The sequence below is a fragment of the Anser anser genome (assembly GCF_964211835.1).
Source record: "Anser anser genome assembly, chromosome: 3".
Taxonomy (NCBI): domain Eukaryota; kingdom Metazoa; phylum Chordata; class Aves; order Anseriformes; family Anatidae; genus Anser; species Anser anser.
Genome location: NC_139722.1, coordinates 49,634,253 through 49,652,088, shown reverse-complemented (window position 1 = coordinate 49,652,088; position 17,836 = coordinate 49,634,253). Strand labels below are relative to the sequence as shown.

The 17,836-nt window shown below is 44.0% G+C and overlaps 1 long non-coding RNA gene across 1 annotated transcript in view; it reads right to left on the bottom strand.

The window, feature by feature from the left end:
• LOC310897834 overlaps positions 1-17,836 on the bottom strand; it is a 40,960-nt gene that overhangs the window by 1,539 nt on the left and 21,585 nt on the right. Inside the window, exons 2-6 of the long non-coding RNA XR_014582617.1 lie at positions 11,920-15,783; positions 11,744-11,808; positions 2,356-11,282; positions 2,041-2,152; positions 1,842-1,948 (exon numbers count right to left, since the gene is read on the bottom strand). This is a non-coding gene — a long non-coding RNA (uncharacterized lncRNA). The remainder of the gene's footprint in view (positions 1-1,841; positions 1,949-2,040; positions 2,153-2,355; positions 11,283-11,743; positions 11,809-11,919; positions 15,784-17,836) is intronic.

Below are 17,836 nucleotides of genomic sequence, written 5' to 3'. Positions count from 1 at the left end.
TTACATTTTTTCTTTTCTGGTCCACGTATTTCCAGACACCTTGACTAATTTTAATATAAATATTAATACCTCGCGTTTAATATCTAAAGGACACCATTTTCTTTATTTCTTGAAATCTCTGTGCTCTGACATCGGAATGTCTATTTTATGGGATTTATGCATATGCTCTCCATAATTAAACTAAGGAGCTACCTGAGAAATATGAAGTGTTTCAGTGGATTGGCACCATCTCTGATACAACTGGCCTAAGTTCTTTGTTAATTCTGCTGTCAACTGCAGATTGTCTGTCCTAGAAGTACTTTCATTTGCCAGTTGCAGTTACGACCAAACTTCCATTATAATAACTTTTCATTTGTCTTCACCTCTTACCTCTTTCATTTTCTCTGGTAACGGAGCTTTTCTACCATCAGCTTAATTAGCAAGTCCTACCATTTTGCTGCTGTCTTAATCACCCTTCCAATCCATTAAGGATAAAGTTTTAATAATTAATGCTGCAAAGGGAACCTATGGCCTATTCTGAATGCTTGACTGAGCTCAGGTGTGCATCGCTACTGTGGCGCATCGCCTTCCCCTGCTGCTGCTGCCAGCATGGTCTCTGCTGTCAGTCACCGAGCAGGGAACAGGGGCTGCAGGGCAGCAGCCAGCACAGCTTAAGACTCATCACTGACCCCACCAGAGCAGTAACACTTCCTAATTGTGCCATACCGTACTGTTGTGCGCATTCCAAACTGCAGTAGTGATAGGATACAAATATATTACTAATTGATATCCCATTAGCCAGAAAATGTAGTAGAGCACAGAGAAACAGGCAAGCAGTATCGTAAAATATCAGAAGTATGCACATGATAGGGTAAGAAAGCTTTCTCGTTTTTGCAAGCAATTAGGAACCATGGTAATTCTTTACCTGAATGAGCCTGGCTGCTGTGCCATCACAGCATGCCACCACACACAGTACGACCACTGTTTCTTTCTCAAGAGGCAGACAGAGAAAGATTTGTACCCTCTATTTTATAATGCCTAAGGCTGAAACATTTAAGCATCAAGCAATTGCTCTGCTGCAGCAGCACTCAAGAAGGAAGTTTCACCTAATTCTCCAGTGTCCCACACCCCAGAAGCCCTGAGCAAGTCTCACCAGCTATGTTACGTCCATTCTCTTCCAAAAAAACGACTACCCAGATCCAGTTTTAAGGAAAAACCCTCCCAGTCACCTGAAGCTTTCTTGTCTTTGATGAGCATAAGGAATCCAAATCATTCTATTGCAACACCAGAGAACAATCCGAAATAAGGTGCAACAAATGAATGCAAGTAGTAGAAAGAAGTATAGAATGAAGGAATGAGAATGACTGCACCAGCTGCCTAGTGCACCAGCTGCTTTTACCCTTGTTTTTCACTTCTTTGTTGTTGTTTTTTTTACAAGACTGTATTTCTGACTGTTTTTGTAATTGTAAGATTATCTATATAAACTCTTTTTCACGAACTGTACTTATACCCTTTTCTAACTAAATGACAGATGACAAGCTCCTCCCTGTCTCTCTGCTGGAAGGCAGAAGAGTATTACACTCTAGAAAACTACACTCGGTCTCTTGCCTTTAAGAAAAGGCCACCTCTCCCAGAGGTCCTGCCTTTACTGTACAGTAGATATCAGTAGAGGATCAGAGAACCCCAGCTCAGTTCCAGCTGTCTCCAGAAGCTGGATAACTGCACCCTGGCAGCACTCACCCCGGGTTAAGGAGCACATGAGCAAAGCGTGGCTGATTACATCAGCTGCAGCACCACGCTGACCGCTGTCCCGTCTCAGATCTCAACAGCAGCACCATTTAATCGCTACCGTACTTACTCACCGAGCTACCTCAGCAATCGCTCGGCACAGCGTTGCATCTCGCAGCAGCCCCAGCTTCAGGCTTATGGAAGCAGCGAAGGGATAACCTTCAGTGGATATTAATCAAATCTGGAAGAAGAGACCCAAAATTGCTCAAAAGCCCACCTCTGACGAAAACCTGGCGATGCCGCAGGTTTTGCCACGCAGCTCGCAAAGCCTACCTCTGGTAGGAGGAACCCAGGCTCACGCTGTGTGCCCTCAGCTGGCCGACACCCGGATCCAGAGGCTGCCTGCCCGAGTAAGCCTCCACACCAAACAGCACCCCAACGCAGCCTTAACAGGAGGAGCGAAGTAATAATAATAATAATAATTAGGCATAATTTTAAACAATACCTCCCAAACCACCCGGCAGCTCATCAACCGCACCCGCCACGCTCTCAGCCGGGTGAGACTGTGAAGCCGGGAGGGACTTTAAGGGATAAAAAAGGGAATAAAACTGGGAGAAATGGAGTCGTGTCCCCCCGCCCTCCGCTCACCACAGCCTCCGGCCCCGGACGCCGCCAGTCCCCATGGCAACCGCGCGCGGAGCCGCGGCACCTGCGGGGCATGGCGGAGAGGGAGGGGTGCAGGCGCCTGCGCATGCGCAGGGCATAACGGGAGGGCTGAGGGGAGCGGGGGGGGCGGGCTGAAATGGCGGCGGCCCTGCGGGGTCGGTGTGGCAGTGGGTGTATGTTGCCCGAGTCCCCGGGGAGGGGTTCTGCTGTGTTATCGGCCCGAGGGTGGTGGGTTTCAGGCGGCAGGCGCTTAGCTCAGCCTGTCGTGGCTCATGCTTAGGGCTTAGTGCAAGTAAAGGGTTGACAAGAGTTACTTGTTTTGGTAAAGTGGGAGTGTTGGGTGTGTCCTGTTCCCCTGCCTTCTCTCCAAGCTCAGGAATACTGATTTAAATCACTGATGTTAGAACTCCTACAGTGAAAGACAATGGTTACACATGTTGGTCACACCAGGGGGATAAAGCACTGTGTAGCTGCAGCCACAAAACCGCCGGTCACGCACACGCGGCTGGAGGGGCTCATCTTCATCAGCTTCCTGTCAGGCTGAAGCATTATCACATCTCCACATCTTTTTCTCGGGGAGGCCGGGAAACAACCAGTTTCATATCATTCTTTCGGAGCAGATCTTTGCTATATGTATGCCTGTGTGTGTGTACAGCAAAGCTCTCCGGCCTCCTGCGGCACTCCACAGGCTGAAGAGCTGGACATGCGCATACACGCAGTTGGGTGGCATGAGGGGTTCGCTCAAAGTGTGTCCCTCAAACTGCTTCCAGGCCAGACCCCATTTACCAGCTGCAACGGGCACTCGTTGAACAGCTCCCTCATGTGCCCTCTGCTAGTGGGATGGGTAATGTGATCAGAGCCCCTATCAGAAAATCTCCAGACATGTAACAACAACAAAGACAGGCCTGTTGCGGCAAGTGGGTTGTTCATGACTGACAAGAGCAGTCTTTGTTCTCTATCTCTCTCTGAATGCATTTGAAATTTATCTAAAAACTGCTATACAAGGGTGGTTATTATCTGTGAACAATAGAGAAAACTAAAGTATAGTTCCATCTGATCAAGGTTCTTCCTTGGTTCCTATCAAATAAACTTCAGATATATCTGAAAGCATCTCTCTCCAAATAAATTTGTTATATAAAGTTTAAGTCATATATATATATTATATATACATACACATATATGTGATATATAATACATGTATATACACATATATTTTACTGACTTAAATTTCCTTTTGCTAATTGCTTACTGACAGAATAACTTTTACTTTCTCATGTTTGTTAGAAAAGAAAATTGAATATCATTCTAAACATCATTAATTTAATTAATCTTTATGAACATTGCTGTAAGCCTGCTATGCCCCTTTATTCCAGAAAAAAAAAAATCCTCTTCCAGTTTCTGTTATAATTCTGACAGTCATATGATAGCAGTAAAGGGATCGCCATGTGTAACCCTACCAGGTTTACATTACATATGCCATCATGTCTCCCAGTTTCTGCCTTATCTCTAATTATTAAACATCTAGTCCTCTTCTACAGCCAAGTTTGATACCTCAGAAGTAATGAAAACCTTGTTAGTATTCTACTTGCTTTTCATTTTGTATTCTTCCTTAACCACCCAAAGAATGAGTATGTGCATTTGTGCATTTTTGTGTGCGTGCTACTTCCAGATCATTCACAGTTAGCTCATTCTCTGTTATTTTATTCTGAACATTTCTTTTGTTGAGATAATACAAATGAAGTTTCACAGAAAAATCTGTAGATCTGTTTCCTGGTAAAGCCAGTTTGGATCTTTTTTTACCATTATCATCTCATCATTCTTTGAACAATTTTTAAATCCACCCAGTTAAACCCGCTAAGCCTTCCTTCTTGGCTTCTTCTTTAATCCTTTTCATATGCACATTATTTCTCCTCTCTCTATTTTCTAGGTCAACAATTGAAGAGTTAATTTTGTATTCATTTTTTGAGCTTTGGCAATTATAGCAAATATTTCTTTTGTGATGTTTTTCTGCCATGTCTCAACTGTTGCAACTTTCCCACTTAAATCCCTTTTCTCGTGCTTTTTATTGAACAACCTCTCTCAGCACCTCTTTTACATGCAGATACTTAATTAAATCTCCTTGTTTGCAATAACACAGATTTAGGATGGAAGTATCGTCAAAACATATAAACCGACTAGGTCTAGGCAAGTTGGTATTTGCTAAAGAGATTGCTGAGGTAAAAACAATGTGTTTTGAGTGGTTCTGTCTAACTAATTGAAAAATACAAAAGTATTCAATTATGTCACATTCATTGAAATTACTTTATTTTTTAGGTCTGAAAATCACGAAAGGGATTTTGTGTTGGTATCCAGTCTCATTTTCAGTTTGGCTAACTTAAATATATCCAGAAATAAAACTTACCTAGATATCCAAGCATACACGGCCTATATTTCAATGCAATTATTTAAGTGTTAGGCACTTTGCATACCAAATGTTCATTGATCATACTTGCTACTTCTTGTTGCCAACCTGTAAGAGCAGCCTCCAGTGCAATTTCAGCAACACAAGCAGCAATGCAATCCCTCTCCCCCGTATTTCTTTCCTCCTTTTTTTCAAAACAAAAGAGACCCACCTCTGATCTGAACAAAAAATCTTCCTATTGTGTTCAGCTTTGCATAGACTATCTGGTATGTGCTGTTAAATAAGATCTGTTTCCTACCACTTGTAGCTCATTACAAAGGCAGGTTAGAAACAACACTTGTGTTAGGTAGCTTAATAAGTTTAAATCAAACAGTTTTATGAAGGTCTGTGCAGTAGGGGAAATTTGTCAGGGGCAAAGACCACTGGTTGTACGATGAGACAACTGGCTTGGTGGATGAGGGGAGAGCAGTGTATGTTAAGTACAGCTTTCAGCTGCCTCCCATTACATCCTCCTAGACAAACTGAGGAAGTACAGGCTAGTTAAGGGGATAGTGAGCTGAACTGAAAATTGGCTGAAATGCTGAGCTAAAAGGTTGTGATCAGCAGTGTGAAATTCAGCTGGTGGCCAGTCTGCAGCAGTGTGCACCCTCAGCAGTTTGCCAATGTTACAAAACTGTGAGGAATAGCTGATACACCCAATGGTTGTGCTGCAGTTCAGAGGGGCCCAGGCAGGCTAGAGTAATGTGCTGAAATATGTCTCAAGAAGTTCAACAAAGGGAAATGTAAAGTCCCACACGTGGGGAGGACCAACTCCGCGCACCAGTACGTGCAGGTGGCCAACTGGCTGGAAAGCAACTTGGCAGAAAAAGAGCTACGGGTCCTGGTGGACACAATTTAAACATAAGAACAAATTTTTATGGTGAAGGTGGTCAAACACTGGAACAAGTTACTCAGACAGCTTGTGGAGTCTCTGTCCTGGAGATATTCAAAACCTGACTGGAAAATCCTCTGAACAACCTGCTCTAGTTGTCTTTTTGGAGAAGGGGTGTTGGAGTAGATGATCTCCAGAGGTCCCTTCTAACCTTAAATATTCTGTTATTGTGATGGATATATATATATTTAATCCCTTGAAATCCTATTCAGATTTGGCTGAATTTATGAGTTTGGAAATTGCAGTGAACACTCTCTAGCTTGCATTGCTTAGTGTGATTTGGTCCCTCTGCCAGCATCCTGCAAACTCTGCACCTTATCCTGTGGGCAGCACTTGATGCCCTCAAGTTCAGTCCTGTAATGAAAATCTGAGCTTTCCTGGTGAAGTTATGCTAGCTTCCCCAGTGAAATACCCTGTGGTCAGGATGTTTCTGCTGACACAAGGCATGCAAGGGCTTCTTATACCAACCAAGCACTGTGAGCCATCCTATGAGCCCACTATATCCACTGTGTGATTGTTCCTTCATCAGTGACTGCTTTTGTTGATTTCCTGTTAATTGTGCTGGCTCTGCCAGTGACTGGAAATCCCTGGCGTGTTATCAAAATGTCTGATTTTCTTCTAGTTCACCATTTGGCCTGAATAGGTGGATTGGACTCTACATGACTTTGGTGCTGCTATACAGTTTGAGACACAAATTTCCATAGCCAGAGCAGGAAGGGTTACTTGGAGAAACAGCATTTTTTATGAGAATAAATAGATAGAGAGGGAAACTGCGAAAGTTGTGGAGGCCACAGTCCAACAGAAAGCCTAAAAGCAGAGATAAGAACCAGTGCCAGGGGAAGAAAAACAAAAGTCTGTTTGTATTCCCACAAGACACAGCCTTCAATTTGTCCCTCAAGGTGTTCCTTTTATGACCATCTTGTTGTGTACTCTTCGTTATGGTTGTGCATTCATTACATACAGCACACTGAGCTCATCAGTCACATAAGCCTGCAGCAAAGGACACCAAGAAGAGGCTAAAACAGGAGAGATTCTTGGGAAGGGAGACATGGACAGAGTCAAAACTGCTGAGATAAGGAACTGCTTATGAAGCTCCCTGAATGCAGGTAGCTAATTCGGGACGGGAATTCACTGCAATGGGGCTGGTACATTAACATAGTGATAGGGTTTACTTTGTCAGAGTTTCTAAATCAGCATTCCTTGCCTTTCTTCCTAACTCCTTCTCCTGTGAAATTGTATCTACCAGCTGCTGGTGGGAGGGACAGGGGAGTGTATATTAAGAGTAATGAAATGTCAGTATTGGGTAAAAGTCCAAGAAGTCAAAACCAGAACTTTCACAGAGCAGAAGCAAGGCTTTTGCAAAGCAGTGAGTGAGCATTTTCATCATTTACAGAACACACTTGCTTCAAACAAATAAAATGCAGTATCATTGGAACAAAACCAGATTGCTGTAGATGATTTTTATCAACACTGAAAACAAATGAGTGAGTATATATTTTCAATATATGGTTCTGTAGATCTTGGACTTCCTCATTTTTATCCAGGAAATCTAAGATAAGTATCAGTCCATGTGCAGCACAGCACATACGCAGTCCTGCCAGACCTTCTGTGCATGAATTGAGCAGAATATCTGTGAATATGTGATAAAATGGATGTGTCCAGGACACATTGCACTTACTGCTTGTATGCCGCCTGCCTGCAAACCAAAGGTGCTGTGTCCTTACCTTATCAGACTCATTCTTCAGGTACTCAGGTTACGTGTGGCTATCTATATAGTAGAATCATAGAATCATAGAATATCCCGAGTTGGAAGGGACCCATAAGGATCATCAAGTCCAACTCCTGGCACCGCACAGGCCTACCCAAAAGTTCAGACCATGTGACTAAGTGCACAGTCCAAACGCTTCTTAAATTCAGATCGGCTTGGTGCAGTGACTACTTCACTGGGGAGCCTGTTGCAGTGTGCGACCACCCTCTCGGTGAAGAACCTCTTCCTGATGTCCAGCCTAAACCTCCCCTGCCTCAGCTTAACACCGTTCCCGCGGGTCCTATCACTGGTGATAACAGAATAGGTCAGCGCCTGCCCCTCCACTCCCCCTCACGAGGAAGTTGTAGACTGCGATGAGATCTCCCCTCAGCCTCCTCCTCTCCAGGCTGAACAGGCCAAGTGACCTCAGCCGCTCCTCATATGTCTTCCCCTCTAGACCCTTCACCATCTTCGTCGCCCTCCTCCAGACACTCTCCAACAGTTTAATGTCCTTTTTGTACTGTGGTGCCCAGAACTGCACACTATACTCGAGGTGAGGCCGCACCAGCACAGAGCAGAGCGGGACAATCACTTCCCTCGACCAACTAGCAATGCCATGCTTGATGCACCCCAGGACACGGTTGGCCCTCCTGGCTGCCAGGGCACGCTGCTGGCTCATATTCAGCTTGCTGTCAACCACAACCCCTAGATCCCTCTCTGCGGGGCTGCTCTCCAGCGTCTCGTCACCCAGTCTCTACGTATAGCCAGGGTTGCCCCGTCCCAGGTGCAGTACCCGGCACTTGCTTTTGTTAAACTTCATGTGGTTGGTGATCACCCAGCTCTCCAATCTGTCCAGATCTCTCTGCAAGGCCTTTCCACCCTCAGCCGAGTCTACAACTCCTCCAAGTTTGGTGTCATTGGCAAATTTGCTCAAAACACCTTCTAGTCCTACATCCAAATCATTTATAAAAACATTGAAGAGGACTGGCCCTAAAATGGAGCCTTGAGGTACCCCACTAGTGACCATCCGCCAGCCTGATGTGGCCCCATTTACCACAACCCTTTGAGCCCTGCCCGTCAGCCAATTGCTCACCCATCGGATGATGGTTTTGTTTAGCTGTATGCTGGACATTTTGTCCAGTAGGATCCTATGGGAAACCGTGTCAAAAGCTTTGCTGAAGTCCAAAAAGATCACATCAGCTGGTTTCCCTGGATCGACTAGATGGGTGATCTTATCATAAAAGGAAATCAAATTTGTTAGGCACGACCTACCCGTCATGAACCCATGTTGGCTGGGACCAGTGACCGCATTGTCCCCCAGTTGCGCTTCAACAACTTCAAGGATCATCTTCTCCATAATTTTACCAGGCACTGATGTGAGACTGATAGGCCTGTAATTGCTAGGTTCTTCTTTCTTGCCCTTCTTGAAAATTGGCACAACATTTGCCAGCTTCCAGTCTACTGGGACCCCTCCAGATTCCCAAGATCGTTTAAAAATAATTGAGAGAGGTCCCGCGATGACGTCAGCCAGCTCTTTAAGCACCTTGGGATGGATCCCATCTGGACCCATGGACTTGTATGGATCCAGGTGGAGCAGCAATTCCTGCACATGTTCAGGGTCGGTTGGGAGTTTGTCATTCCCACCATCATGGTCCTCCAGCTCAGGGCACCCTGGGTGTATTTATTTCGGCTGCATATAAACTATCACATATAAATGCCAGGATCCGGATCCTCACTCACTATTCAGGTCAAGGACTGGGCTGAGAGTTTTGGCTTTAATTTGGTTACATGCCTACATTGCTGTTTTCTGGCAGGTCATGGGAAGAAGATTGGCTGGCTTGGGGCAGCTTATGTACACGTGGCTTTTAGGCTGCAGCCAAAGTGTTCCTCTAGATCTGGAAGTTTGAAGATGGTTGGAAAAGTCATCTGAGTGGTTAGAAAGCTGCCTGGCAGAGAAGGACCTGGGAGTATTGGTGGAGAGTTGGCTGAAGATGAGCCAGCAGTGTGCTCAGGTGGCCAAGAAGGCCAACAGCATCCTGGCTTGCATAAGAAGCAGTGTGGCCAGCAGGACTAGGGAAGTGATTGTCCCCCTGTACTCAGCTCTGGTGAGGCCGCACCTTGAGTACTGTGTTCAGTTTTGGGCCCCTCCCTACAAGAAGGATATCGAGGGGCTCCAGCGAGTCCAGAGAAGGGCAACGAGGCTGGTGAGGGATCTGGAGAACAAGCCTTACGAGGAGCGGCTGAGGGAGTTGGGATTGCTCATCCTGGAGAAGAGGAGGCTCAGAGGCGACCTTATCGCTCTCTATAGGTACATTAAAGGAGGCTGTAGCGAGGTGGGGGTTGGTCTATTCTCCCACGTGCCTGGTGACAGGACGAGGGGGAATGGGCTAAAGTTGCACCAGGGGAGGTTTAGGTTGGATATTAGGAAGAACTTCACCAAAAGGGTTGTTAGGCATTGGAATAGGCTGCCCAGGGAAGTAGTTGAGTCACCATCCCTGGAGGTCTTTAAGAGACATTTAGATGTAGAGCTTTGGGATATGGCTTAGTGGAGGACTTGTTAGTGTTAGGTCAGAGGTTGGACTAGGTGATCTTGGAGGTCTCTTCCAACCTAGGTGATTCTGTGTTGCAGTCTCCAAGCTCAGATACAGCCACCTATTAGTCTGGTGCAACTGATTTTTGTGTTCCTTGCACTAGCTGTTCCTTCACCTCCTCTTCAGAGGCAAGGACATGTCTCTTTCATACTCCTTCATTAGTAAACAAACCAGGATAGATTAAAGCCCCTTTCTCCAAGTCAGTAAGATACCTGCCTTTGGTTTCAGTGAAAATTCAGGCCCTAACAACTGAAGTTTCTTCTAGGTGGTTTCTCTTCTGTACAGGATAAATTCATTTCCCTTTTGAAGGCGCACAAGGATGTAGTAACAAAAGCAAAGGCGTAAAACAGTACCTGAGGCATAGGCTGCTTTTGAGCCTGCAGCAGACTATAGGTATGATATTATCATTTCAGACAAATAAGGTCTACGTAATGTGAAGTGTTCCAGCATGCTTACAATCTACCAAAGGCCAGAAAATGTGACCTTCCATTTAAGACCGTACAGAAGAGAAAAACAACAACAACAAAAATTAAGAGAAGGAACATTTCCTTCACCTAAATTGTATTATTTTGCAAGTCCTTCAGGTGTCCAGGAGGAAAAACGCCCCCCCCCCCCCCCCCCCCGAAAAAAGAAAAGACATTGTGGCATAGAGGTACAATTTCAGTTCACACCAGAAGAGATTCTTCTCACTGAAGTACAATTAAGCCAGACAAAGTGCCAAAGAACCTACCACAAAGTAATGTATTTAAAAGGTAGTTTTACATGTTGGCATTATTTACCTGTCTGGTCTTACATTCAGGGCTTAATCCATCTGGGGCGGGGGGGGGGGGGGGTGGACACGACACACAACAGCTGTAACACCATGCAAGCTTGCTTGGTTGTATGACTGAGAAAATGAATTTAAAATTTTGAACTGTTTGTACAGAGGCACAATACAGAAGAGTACACTAAACCCAGGAAAATGTAGAAGCTACCTCATGCTTCTCAGGTTTAAAGTAGACCCTCAAAAGGTGTAAGCAACTGTAAAGATGTAAGAAAAGGTGTAATCAGCTGTTGGAGTGCAATTCTGATGTACACATGAACATTTTCCTCTCCAGTTTCCAACTTGCAGTGCAACATTTATGATCATGCTCATAGACCAGGATTCTGATTCTAACAGCGGTTCCTAGTGCAAGTTTCCAGAGAAGAAAGAAGCAAACCAGCCCTGTCTGCTTTGAATGAGATGGAAATAAAAAACATCTGCAAAGGAAGAAAATAAACCCTTAGCAATGTTTTCAAATAATTGTCATTTTCCAAAAGCTTTAAATAGGTCACAATAAAACGCCGTGCTAAGAAAGCAAATCCTCTGTGCCAAGCTGACTTCTCAAAGTTCCTCCAAAGTATTCCCAAAGTGGGGTGTTAAGTGACGGGACCGGAGCTCTGGGGACCGGAGCTCTGGGGACCAGGACCACAGAGCGAAGAGACTGGTCTCTTCGTACTGCTTTTGACTTGCATATGGTGAAAACAGCATTTCTTTTACGAACAGCACATTCTCACAAGTTCTCCTTAGGGAAAGAGACTATCATGCCACCAGTATCTATCCAAATCTGTTTCTACTTCACAGAAGGCAAAGTTGGAATTCACATTAAGGCACCTTTTTCACACAGCCTCTTGCTCCATCTGAACAAATACTGAAGAAAATTCTTCAAAGTCAGGCTTACCTGTATGCACTTGAGCTTCTGAGTTTGCTGGTTGTTTTTTTGTTGTTTGGTTAGTTTTTTTAGGTCTGGAAAGCGAGCATAGAATCCATTTAAGTAATTTGACTGAAAACAGACAAGGTGAAGGAAGTACTCAAACTCCTCAACATTAAACAACTGTAGAACACAGGTACACTTACCTGCTGGCTTCTGAACTTGAGTCACTTCCAAACTGCTTCACAGTGAAGTAGTACCACCAGGGTTTTACTGTACTGAGAAGGCACCACCAACGTAACTAGCACATAGAGTCTCTAAAGCTATTTCACTGAGACGGTAGAAAACATGAAGAAGCCTACTGGGGAACTCTGAGTCCATTTCACCACAAGAGGAAAAGCACTCTACACAAACTAAGCCTCAAATTCCCTTGAGGAGGCAACTCCCCCCTAGCTCCTCATGCTTCCTATATAGCAAAGGTCAAATGATCCACACCTGGCAGATTTCACTTAACATGGGTGCAGCCAAGAGACCTTGTGGAATAGGCTCTTCTACCTGGTTTTAATTTTTTTAAGGTCAATTGCTCCTTATCACTAGTAGAAATAACCTGACAAGGGGCTTAGTGGTTAGAGTTGACCTAATGAATTAACTACAAAAGGTGTACGAGGGTCATATTTCTGTTAGTCATTCTGTGAGGAAAATTAGTACAGAGCCTGTTAAAAATAAATAAATAAATAAATAAAAGGAATAAATAAAAGAAAAAAGAAAATGACCTTAAAGGCAAAATTGCCATCACAGATTTTCATCTGTCTAGTCATGACAGATAAAGAATGTAGCAATCAGAATTCCTTTTCTTGACATTAATGCTATTTAAATTTGCTTTTCTGAGATCTCTTCTTTATGCAGGACTTTCCAAAATCTAGCCCCATGACCTCTGACTACAGTATTTATAGAATCATAGAATCATAGAATATCCCGAGTTGGAAGGGACCCATAAGGATCATCAAGTCCAACTCCTGGCACCGCACAGGCCTACCCAAAAGTTTAGACCATGTGACTAAGTGCACAGTCCAATCGCTTCTTAAATTCAGATAGGCTTGGTGCAGTGACTACTTCACTGGGGAGCCTGTTGCAGTGTGCGACCACCCTCTCGGTGAAGAACCTCTTCCTGATGTCCAGCCTAAACCTCCCCTGCCTCAGCTTAACACCGTTCCCGCGGGTCCTATCACTGGTGATAACAGAATAGGTCAGCGCCTGCCCCTCCACTCCCCCTCACGAGGAAGTTGTAGACTGCGATGAGATCTCCCCTCGGCCTCCTCCTCTCCAGGCTGAACAGGCCAAGTGACCTCAGCCGCTCCTCATATGTCTTCCCCTCTAGACCCTTCACCATCTTCGTCGCCCTCCTCCAGACACTCTCCAACAGTTTAATGTCCTTTTTGTACTGTGGTGCCCAGAACTGCACACTATACTCGAGGTGAGGCCGCACCAGCGCAGAGTAGAGCGGGACAATCACTTCCCTCGACCAACTAGCAATGCCATGCTTGATGCACCCCAGGACGTGGTTGGCCCTTCTGGCTGCCAGGGCACACTGCTGGCTCATATTCAGCTTGCTGTCAACCACAACCCCTAGATCCCTCTCTGCGGGGCTGCTCTCCAGCGTCTCGTCACCCAGTCTCTACGTATAGCCAGGGTTGCCCCGTCCCAGGTGCAGGACCCGGCACTTGCTTTTGTTAAACTTCATGTGGTTGGTGATCACCCAGCTCTCCAATCTGTCCAGATCTCTCTGCAAGGCCTTTCCACCCTCAGCCAAGTCTACAACTCCTCCAAGTTTGGTGTCATCAGCAAATTTGCTCAAAACACCTTCTAGTCCTACATCCAAATCGTTTATAAAAACATTGAAGAGGACTGGCCCTAAAATGGAGCCTTGAGACCCCACTAGTGACCATCCGCCAGCCTGATGCGGCCCCATTTACCACAACCCTTTGAGCCCTGCCCATCAGCCAATTGCTCACCCATCGGATGATGGTTTTGTTTAGCTGTATGCTGGACATTTTGTCCAGTAGGATCCTATGGGAAACCGTGTCAAAAGCTTTGCTGAAGTCCAAAAAGATCACATCAGCTGGTTTCCCTGGATCGACTAGATGGGTGATCTTATCATAAAAGGAAATCAAATTTGTTAGGCATGACCTACCCGTCATGAACCCATGTTGGCTGGGACCAATGACTGCAGTAGTCCCCTAGTAGTCCTAGCAGTAGAGGACTAGTAGTCCTCTAATTTCTAAATACGTATATAGTCTCTAAACTCTATGAATTTTCTAGCCATCTATGTATCCTACATGTATTATGGCAATCTAAGGAAGGCACTTGTCCATAATATCTGGAAATGTCATGGGGAAAAACAAAGCCCTATCACTGTCTTTGCACTGAATCTGGGAAATAGGACAAAGCTCCACTCAGCATGTGAGGGGACCCTGTGAAACTCTTCATGTTTTTCGCAGGAGACTACTAATTTTCAGAGTTTTGTGGTTTGGTGGATATTTCTGTTATTTTTTCCAGTTACAGTGTTTTGTTTTTACCTACAGCTTTCCAACCAGGGCTGTCTTGTCTCTCTTGCCAGAGCTGGCTTTGTAACACCACTAATGACAACGGGATAGATGGGGAGGCAAGCATGGGCTTTCTCCCAAGCAACATTGATGTAAAACACTGTCTAGAGAGATCACCATGGAGAAATACTGCTTTCATTTTATGTATTCAAAACAAGATGGAACAGAATTGGATATAAACCTTATTTACTGTTCCACCACGGTTAGCAAAGCCCATTGTAACAGGTTCATCTCTTATTTCCAGTACATTACCCTGCATGAAAAGACCATGCAGCAGGAAATACTTAACTTTATGTACCTCACCTGAGACGGAACTCCCCAAGTAATGCCAAAATGCCCACATCAGCACAGCTTTCCAGAAAGCTGGCACCACCTAGTTCTCTGCTGTTTCCTCTTTAAGCATCTCTTAACTCAGGGTGAATGTGCTGGCACGAATTTAACATCCAGCCCTGAATTTTTCTCTCTTACAGTGCTCGCAGCATGGCTCGAAACTACAATTTGTTCCTGTAAAGTAGTTTAGCAAACACTTACTGCAAATAGTTAGCTACCATTCATTGTCTCTATGTTCTACTTGTCCCCAGTACCCAATACTTTAGGCTGCTCTTTAGATAAGAAAGAATCCTTTCATCTGCCCTAAATGAACAAGAGAGCTCTGCTGTTTGATACAGTCTGGGGTTCTGGCAATGACAAATCTGCAATATGGGAAAACAACACATGTAAAAATAGGTTGTTGCACAAAACAGAAATTTTTTTGAAAATCTGACCCAATATTTACACAGATTTTATGATACGACTGATGGTATCTCACAGTATACAATGGCAGCTCCACAATATGCTGCAAGAAATCACCAGAAGGCGCTCCACCGAATGCAGCACAAGGTGTTCTGGGTGAGCCTCCCATAATGCCAGGCTGCTTCTGCTGATAAAAGCCTGATGCTCTGAGGACACATTGCGTCTTTAAAAAACAGCCAAATTTGAGCGCTTCCTGCCAACACCGCTATGTCTGTAGCACATGCCAGCAGAACTGCCAGGAAAACTTTCTAGTTCAAACAAGGCCACCAGCAGCAGCAGTAGTGGCCGGGCACAAGGAATCAGGGCGCTGGGTGAGCAAACATCCTGGTGGATGGGGCAGGGCAGCAGCACAAGAGGCAAGGGGAAAGCCCAGCTGCCCTTCTCCTCACCACAGCTAGGCCAACAGATGTTCTCAGAAACCTGCATGTCACCTCCTGTATGCTTGCTTTGCTGGCCTTGTTTGAGCAGAAGTTCTGCAAGCATGAAGTGTTGACGTTCAACAGTGGATCTGCACAGGACTTTGCATTTCCAGTTATTCTGGCACTGTGCAGCACTTCTCTCTGGGCTGTGGTGCTACTGTCCAGCTTTGCTGTATTTCCTCTTCTCTACCAGAAGTTCCCTCCTAGCAGTATTGTGCAGATGCAGCAAACGGGGCTTCCAGGAGGTCATTCTCTGCTAAATGATAACAAGAGGCCATTTTCAGTCTTACGGAAAAGACGAGATTTTCACTCTTCTCAATCAGCAACACAAATGTAGCGTTAAATGCAGCTGAGATGGATATAAGCTTCAGCTAGGGTATTATACATGAAACATTTTCTGCAGGGTTTTGATGAAAGATCATGAACTGCAGTGACAATCATTCTGTAAAAAACATACTGATGGGGGAAAAAAGGGAATATCAATGATAATTATTAAAAGATTTTCTTTGATTTTGCTGACACCAAGCTCTCCAAGTGCAAAAAGATGTAAAGTAGGGAAGGGTGAACAAGGCCACGAATCTCGACTCAGTGTTTCTTGCAGGAAGAATGATATGACCATCCAAAGTGGAGAAATGAGGAAATTTGATCTTTGAAACACACAAAGGACAGAAATTCACAGAGAATGTGATCTTTGGTGTAGGGATCATCTTCTCCAGGGAAGCTGTGCTTTTCTGGAATAGTATGAAAGTGGAAAGAAATTAAATATGACTGGCTAAAGAGTAAAATTGACTACAAGGTAAAAATAACTTTAAAACAATTTTTTTTAAACAAACAGAGTGAAATGCTTAAAAACAAATTCACCACTACACCATAAGTACCATTCTTACACTCCAAATTTTTGTGGCTGTAAAAAGATATATACATGGAATTATAAAAATAATACTAATATTTTAAGTAACTGTTATTAAATTTTAGGTTATTGTAGGTGTGAGATTGTTCAGAATTTAGAGGACAACAGTTTAGAAAGTTTATATCCACCAAGATCTGAAATTTAATTCTTACAGAGCTGAACTGTATTTCCTACAAACATGAAATTGAAGAATTCAGTGCCCACTGTTGTGATACTGACTTTAGGGTGGTATTTTACTAAGAGGATACATCTTCAGTCCTATTTTTATTCATTGCCTTAAACTAGGAAGATGGAGTTTGTTAATGAAATTTGCTGATGACCCAAAAGCGAGAGACATCATTGATATGGAAGGGGATGGCAATATGATACAGGAAGACCTGAATAACCTTGGGAGTTAGAGTAATAGAAACAGAGTGAAATTTAATCGTGCAAATTGCAAGCTTGTGCCCTTGTGAACTAAAATAAATTTCTGTCATAAGTTGCAAGGTCATCAATTCAGAAACACGGATATGTAAGTTGTGCCTGGATATGCAAGTTAACCACTGGCTTCAAATGTTAAGGGATGTGAAAAAGGCAAATTTGATCCTTGGGTGTATTGGGCACATCGCTTGCTGTGATGCCAGTGGCCTTTCTTGGTCAACGAGTCTGCTGTTTGAAAGCTCAGGAAAAAGGCAGCATAGCTCTGAGAGCCTTTTGAAAAGAAAACAACTGTTTTTGCTGTGTCTGTGTGTGTGTGTGTGTGTGTGTGTTTTCTCTGTTATGGTTTGTTGTGCAACAGCAATAATCTCTATTGCTTTGTAGTATACTCACAATAAATAGCTTTTTAGATTGATTACATGCCTCAACTTTGCTTTGGCTATTAATCAATCTCAGCAGCTGTTTATTGCTTTGTACATTACAAAGCAATAAAGATTATCCCTTAAAGAGCTGTTAATGCCTCATGGAAAAGTTTGAAAACCATTATTTTTAGAAATAGTACTGCTGATATATAATTTTCTGGCTTTTCTTTCTTCCTTCCGTGTTATTTTAAGAAAGCTCGTTGCTTGTGAAATGCACAACCATGTGTCTAACCATCTTTGTTGCTTTTTTGGATTCTTTTCTATTGCCTTGCTTATCTTTCCTAAATTGCTGAATATGGTGCTCCATTGCTGACAATGGTTTGTGTAATGGTCTGGGTTTTTTCTGAGTTGGCAATGGATTCTGCAGACAGGAGTAGCATCCCAGGACATCCTAGCATCCTGCTCTTCTTCGGTGATAGTTTCAGGACTCGGCTCCACTGAGAAAATGAACCAGAGGAAATCTGACAATATGTAAGACATCCCAGGTGGACACTTTCATTCCATGACAAGTAAAGTAAGGAAAAGGGTATTCTTTCTTATTTTGGAATAAGGACAGCCAA